The sequence below is a fragment of the Sipha flava genome, unplaced genomic scaffold (assembly GCF_003268045.1).
Source record: "Sipha flava isolate LNK unplaced genomic scaffold, YSA_version1 68_pilon_pilon, whole genome shotgun sequence".
NCBI lineage: Eukaryota > Metazoa > Arthropoda > Insecta > Hemiptera > Aphididae > Sipha > Sipha flava.
The window spans coordinates 714,910-722,772 of record NW_020273608.1 but is presented as its reverse complement, the minus strand read 5'-3'; the positions used below and the strand labels follow the sequence as shown (position 1 = coordinate 722,772).

The following is a 7,863-nucleotide window of genomic DNA, read 5'->3' as shown; positions in this document are numbered from 1 at the left end:
ATAATAATAATAATAATAATAATAATAATAATAATAATAATAATAATAACAACGACGACGACGACGAGTACTATACGACCGTATAATACAATGGCTTCAGACGTACGGAGATCGCACGGGCTCCTGTGCAACGAAAATCTATTGAAACAATGGTTCTCGGCCATGTAGGAAACGTAATTTATATAATAATACCATACCTGTGCGTGCGCGTGTGCGCACGTTTATTGTGAGGGCGGCCATGTGAAAATATTATGGATTAATAATAATATTTAGATCAATGACGACAAAAGACTTGGTCGAACAGTGTACAGTATACACACACTACACCACCTGCCTGTACCCAATCCGATTGAATCATTGGGACTCCAGTTTCATTACCGCGGTCGCGTTTTAGCTTATGGGTTTGAAAAGTGTGAAACAGCGAAACTTTCAAATTGTACAATGTTATATTCTCGTACGGAAAACTATCCACTATTCACCGTCAGAAGTGATTATCATAGCGTCGTTACACAATATAGTAAATTAACTCACTTCAATGCGAACGTATAGAAAAACCATCCCCTCACGCGGTGCAAACGGTCGTTACACCCGCGCGTCTACACCACCGCGTACAAGTACCTATTTACCAATACATAACACGTGAACACGATCATTATTTTCGTCTGTACTACGATGATATTATATATCTGTGAATAACTGTGAATAATAACTGTGAATATTAGTGATCGATTTTCATGGTCACACAACAATATATTACTCACGATCAATATTAAAATAAATGCTAAGGATATCTATGTAATATTACGTATATAAGTTTTAGAAAAAACGGTTGTGTAAAGTCCAATACATTACATATTTAAAAATTACTTTTTTTTATACCCATTTTCTAAAATCAAAAAATCTACGCATGAAAAGAAACTTAATTACATAATAATAAAGATTTTTTCTATGAATATATTTTAATGGAAGGACTTTCTGATTCACCATTGTTATCCGATTGAATTGAATTTAAAAATATAATCTTAATCTTTATTGTTGTGTTACAATTTATATTACTCGATCTAGTGTTAATAACCAATAATACCGCTACTAACCGCGAATAGATAATATACTCGCAGTGTTAATAAAACAATTATCGAAGTGTATAAGAAATACTTGAATATAGGTCTGTGGTTTAGGCGAATTTGTAAATATTTTTTGCTGATATTGCTGATGTGTATAATTGATTTTTCAGATTTGATTACGTCTTAATGTATAGTATAAATTAGAAATTAAAAAAACTTAAAAAATCAAAAATTAAAAATATATTAAAAATTATTAGGATATAAAAACGGTAAAATTCTAAATAGTTATTTTGAGGTTTTGAATGATACGTACATAGTGAAATATTTACTATAGTCGATTCGCGAAGTGAAAGAAGAAAAGTTGTGCGGGTACGTGTATTTTTTCCCCCGACCGATTTTGAACGGTTTCAATTTGCCTGCGTGCGGTTGACGGTGGGGATAGGTCAAAATTTTTCGATCATCGATGATCTTCGGCTGGCCCGAAAATCGTCACTGCTCGCGCTCACTTGCGCCTACAGACGCGATGCAACGGCTTTGTCGGCTAGACCATGGTAAGGTGGGCGGGATATTTCGAGCCGGTTATAAAAACTCATGTACTTATACATGTGTATATGTGTATGCTAGTACGTTGGTGCGTGCGTTTAAGTGTGCGTTTGTGCGTATGTTCGTGTGCATGTATGTACGTTTACGTGTAAATTTACATTACAGTGTGTGTATATGTTTGCGTGTGTGTGCGTGTGTGCGAGCGCGCGCGTACGGAGTGGTCTGGAATGTTGTCCTAAGGCGAACCCAGAGGCCAGGCCCCCGAAGCGTATGAACATGTATATACGCGCGCGCGCGCGTGTGTGTGTGTGTGTGTGTGTATACAGGTGGTATCCTCGATCGGGGTCACCGGAGTCAGGATTCAGCGAGATAGAAAGATGGTAAAAAAAAAATAGAAAAATATACGCGCTCGCCGGTAGTCCGTTTTGAGAGAAATCGACGAAAAAAATAAACGTTTATAAGATATACTGACGCACGCGTTAAATGTGAATTAAATTTTAATATTTAAGCAAAAATCTGGTTCACATTCCTTGAGGAAACCGGTATTTAACGAATCCGTATTATATTATAATTGCGGACGACGGAGGAAATCTTATAACAAGTAGCGGCTCGTGTATGTTTATAATAAATGCGTTCATATAACATTATTATTAATAATTTGTTTTTAAATACTACACCACGTTTTAATATTATGCTGAGTGTCGGATTCGGAATCGATTAAATATTATCCATATGAAATAATTAACGACACCGTATTATTAATATTATATGCATAACATAAATATTCACCATGCGCAAAAGAATTTAAGAAAGTCTGTTGCAGGATCACGGAGAGGGGTTGTTTTTAGAAACGTTATTATCACTTCGCAATCTCTGCGATTTTACGATGAAAAATAACGCTTCACGACTATTGATGGCATAATATCTACGCTGAATATTATGTGTATTTATAAATTATATATAGGGTAAAAATTATTTAAATCGTGGCTACGGATAAATGGGTAGATATATTTACAACAATTAAACCGTGAATTAATTTCCCATTTTTACAAAAATACTGAATGAATAGTGTTCAATAAATTAAAGCATTTTTATCAACAGTACAAGACCTCTGAAACAGCGTCATAATTTTCGAATATTTACAAAATATAAATAAAAATTGAAGAAACATAATACTATACCTACTCATTTGGAATTATCGATCTTATTCAAAATCAATTCCAAAAATATGAGGTCATTTTATATTTTGACTTTAACATTTGAGAAATCATTCAGTTTTTATATTCAACAATCTAGAATATCTAACCAAACTCGATATGATTACATAATAAAAAAAAACTCGTTTAATAAATTACACCTTTAAAGCACTTGAAATTATAATTTTCGCGGTGTGTAAAATACGTAGTATAAACAGTTATTAATCGGTCAATTAGTTCGCGTTCCAAAGTAGGTTCGTTACTCAAGTATTTCTTATAGATAATTTACGATTACAATCGGCAGTATTTTATAGTAATTTGTAATAACGTTTATTAATCGTAATACATGTCGCATATACTGTTAAATATTTTATTAGATTCAATTTAATGCTATTGAAACGTACAAGTATTTCTCTCGTTCGTTACGCAAAATTAAATACTTCTAATATTGTATACAAGACGATAGTCTTACGAATCGGAGTTCAATGTGAATTCAGAAAATGTATAAAATACTACAATACATATTGGACGTACGAATACTTTTTACTGTAAATTTTTATCGTTTATTAACTTGCGCAACGCGAAATTCATTAACGACGACCATCGGATCGTCTTTCAAATGCGTTTTATCAGGGCCGGCGTTAAGCTAAATAATGCCCGAGGCCAAAATGCCAACTAGCGCCTTTTTGATACAACAATCCGTAATATCATTATACTTGGAAAAAATGATATATTATGCTCAACTTGTACATCATTTGTTATCGTCTAATGTTTAGTCACGAGTCACAACGGCTCGACGCAATTCTGATTGAACGATAACAAATATTTGGGAATTATAGCAACATATACGATAAAACATTCTACGCTAAGCCATTGTAAATATACTTAAAATATACTTATATTATTTTAATATACTGCTAAACGAAATAACCATAACTATTATCAATATTTCAATACAAAGTTATAAGTACTTTACATTAAAAAAAAAATAAAAATAATATTACTGACATGTGCAAAATTTTAAAAAACAATTTTAGCGCTCCCCTGAAAATGGCGCCCTAGGCGATCGCCTGAGTCGCCTTACCATCACATCGGCCCTGTGTTTCATCAATATGCTCACGAAAATATTTTGCAACAAACTGATAGAATGGTATAACTTATCCTATACATTATGTTACTCGTTAAATAATCCTGCGTGCCGAAGCTCATCACGTACGCGTAATGGTAAACAAATGCATTGTACACGCATCTAAAGAATTAGTACAAGTATTATACGGCACGAGAACAGCAATCCGTTAATTACCGTGGTAACAATTGGTTAGTATCGTTGTTTTTCGCATTCTTGGGATTCTATGTTATATATATATATATATATATTACTGTGCTTTTGGGTTTCCTCGTCGTCATCGACAGCGATAATAAAACGTAGCAGACGTCCAAGATTCCTGTGCCATTTTTCCGTAATCGAAACATGAAGCCGAAAAGAAGAGAAAAAAAAAAGAGTAAAAGAAAAAAGTAGCTTTCAGAACGGCAGTTTTCAAAGAGAACCGAAAATAGGACGGGGAGGGGGGGAGAGAGAAAAAAAAACAAATCAACAGAATAATATGATTTTGAATTCCGTGCATTAAATGTATTCGTAGAATGTCGTGTTACCGAACGCACGGAGTGATACTACCGTTACCAGCGGTAATATAAAACGGATCGACCGAAATTCGGCAACGGCCGACATTGTTTCCAAACGCGCGCGGTGTTCGCAGTCAAAGTTGCGCTTACACGTACCATTGCGTTATAATATTTTATGCGGCCATCGAGTTTTTCCGCCGATCGCAGTGTGCATCACGGCGCGGTGCTTTCTAAATTCCAGATACGTACTCACTCCCCCGGCTCACTCGGAATGCGCTGTATATCTTTCTGTTCCTACCGGTTGTCCTGTTGCTCCCGCGTATCTTTTTCCACTATTTTTATTTTCAATTTTTTTTTTTTCACCAATCAACGTACAAATAGTATTCATCGTCTCGCATTTAGCGCTACGCCGTCGTCTCTTTGCGGTACGTTAATTATACGCGCGCGCAGACGACGCTTTAATATAATGGACCGTAATGGAACGTACAGTTACATCGATTCAAGAGAGATGACTAAATATGACACGATGGAAGTCTTTCGGACCGCGGTCGCGCAAAACAAAGGTCACTCGGGTCGATTTCACTGTTTAGAGGTTATACCATTATATTGGAATGGATGTGGGAATATAAACGTGAGCGCGATGGATTCATGATATACGGAAAAATAATAACAGATTTAAAGACCGTGTCATTTTTAAATTATACGGTGTTCGATTAAATGATTGTTAATGCACAGGTGAGGCACAAATGTTTGGTACGCGTATATTATAATATATACCGTAGCGTCTCACTTGCCTTTATAATAAATATTATGTCGCTACAAACGTACTCGACGAATGCAAATATTTCTATAAAACATATTTTATGTAATAAGATAATTTTTGTTTGAAATTTAAAAACTATCATGAGTATTGCATGTTCTTATTTTTACTACCGTCGACTACTGCAAATACTCAGCAATGAGTTTAGTAATTATCAACTATATGCCTTGTGTTGGATTAGATTATAAGAAATATTTGGTTCAAATAAAGTTTTTCAAATCAATAAAATTATATTATAAATATATGAGTTGATAGGCGATGTAATATATAATAATTGAATTTGGTATTATAAAAACCAGACTCGTGTACAAGGGGGATTTTAGTAGTGCTAACCCCCCTTTCCCGAGATTCAAGATAATTATTAAATATGTTTTTATACAGTAAAAGTAGTTCATATGTTATAAAAGTATGAAAATGTAAAACCTAAAACTCCTTCAAAAAATATATTTTTGCGTACACACCTGTTACCAAAGGTATTTGTTTATAAATTAAAATGACAATGACACGTTGACCCAATCACTGGATACTTGACCAACTCACTCCCCACTGAAATATTATGAGATAGGGCATCTGCCCTACCTATATATAGGGTTTGGCGCCACTAAAATATAGTATTAATTACTATAAAATAAAATGTTGTAATCGAATACTACTTGTTTTGTTAATTTGCTATTGCAAAGACTGCAGAAGTTATCTAGTTTATGTACCTACCGCAATGTTATAATCTCTATGACTTAATTTCTATTATGTGCTTGGTATTTAAAAAATTAATTGTATTTCATTTGTAATATAAACTTAGCTTCACTAAGATAAATGATAAAGTTAATATAAAAAAATGAATTTTTTTTTTTTTTGGTATTTTCATATTAAAATATGCTTGGTACCTTTTATGATTTTTGAATGCCTGAATCTAACTTATTTTCATTAGATTTACTAAACGAGTGTCAGAAGTAAATTGCATTTATGGATTATTAATAACAAAACAGTTTGTAGTACGGAAAGATTAAAAACTATGAAAGTATGCTTATTTTGACAATCAAAATGAATTCCTCACATTTATCAGAGATTGCTGTAAGTTATATTGGATTTTATTCGATATATCTCGGGACCTTGACAGTCCGTTGCCGTTACAGTCACAGAACGGTCATTGATACTCAGCGATGTCGTATTGATAAATGGCGCTGAATTTTAAAACAGGAACTTTCCCCACGCTCGTGTACACATAAGTCGATTTAATGGTCGGACAGCAAAATCGACGTTGTCAGATGAATATTTGCACCAACAAGCTAACGAGACAGACTTTCTACAAGGGCGGAGACTCCAAAGACCTAAATTGTCAATTAAAAAATAAAAACACTATTTGAAATAATATATATTTCTCCTCCAGTATATTATTTTTCCGTGTTTTCCTCTAACTACATAGTCTCGACAGTAATATATTGTACACATCATCCATCACGCATAAAAATTCTGTCTACGAAATCAATTCGATAATTGCAATAATGGAATAGTTATAAACTATCTGACCTTAAAAACGTTTATCATTTTTTATGAATTCTCTCGAATACTATAAAAACGTATGAACCAAATAGTTCCTTGGTATATACATAAAGTGAATTAATACCCAATATTGTACAGAGAATGTATTTATTCCTGTACATATACATTTATGAGCAAATCAATATCGCAACGGCGTTCGACCAATTTCAAGAACTACATGCTGATTCCGCTACGACTATCAATAGTATTTTAATTTAAATCTATTTATAACCGTATAGAATGGAGACGTTCACTGAATATTTATCGTATACAATTTTCATTTCGAAGGGTGTAAAAAAGGGCAATGAGGTGTTTAGATGCAGATCCCTTCATCGTTAAGCTTGAAAATTACCGGTTTTCATATTAATATTTAACGTTTAAAAACGTGTTAAATATTTATTCGGATACAGATCTTTTTAATTTTGTCTACACATCTGCGCTGGGTATGAGTTATAGATCTCCTTGATACATTTTTGGACACGTCCCTGGTCATCGTCGTTTTAAAGACGAACCGGCTTATACGGTTAGCTGATGCAATAAAAATGATTTGAAAACACGTAAAATCATCACCGATGGCGGTTGAAGTCTCCGAGTCATTCTAATGTAATAGAATTACTTTTGCCCACTCATTAATGTTTTACACTTTTACTTAGAAACATCCGTAAACCAGAATACTACATGTATACACCTACCGTTCTTGGAACGGAATGAACCTAAGTATTATTTTAGTTTTAGCCGTGACTAGTTTTCCATCTTTTCACAAAACTAAATATAAATAGTAAGCACACTCGTTAAATATTCGTTTTGACGCGATGCTTGTTTATAACTCCTATTAATATATAAAAAAAATAGATAGACCAACTATATATAGTTATGTAAACGTCTGTGTTCAAACAATAATTTATGAGTTAAATTCTTCGTTGGAATAAACGAGCGCGGAATGGTACTGGTACAGTGGGGGGGGGAGACCTCGTGTGTGCAAAGCTGCCCTTTCACCGGTTCGTAAACAGAAGAACGCAATTCTTTCGATCGACGCGATTCGTCACTAGTGAGTAATAATAATAATATAACGTCTAAC

The 7,863-nt window shown here is 33.8% G+C and overlaps 1 protein-coding gene across 4 annotated transcripts in view; it reads right to left on the bottom strand.

Moving 5' to 3' along the window:
- Positions 1–7,863, bottom strand: part of LOC112691936 (transcription factor AP-2-epsilon) — a 165,749-nt gene that overhangs the window by 52,113 nt on the left and 105,773 nt on the right. The gene's annotated exons all lie outside the window — the stretch shown is intronic.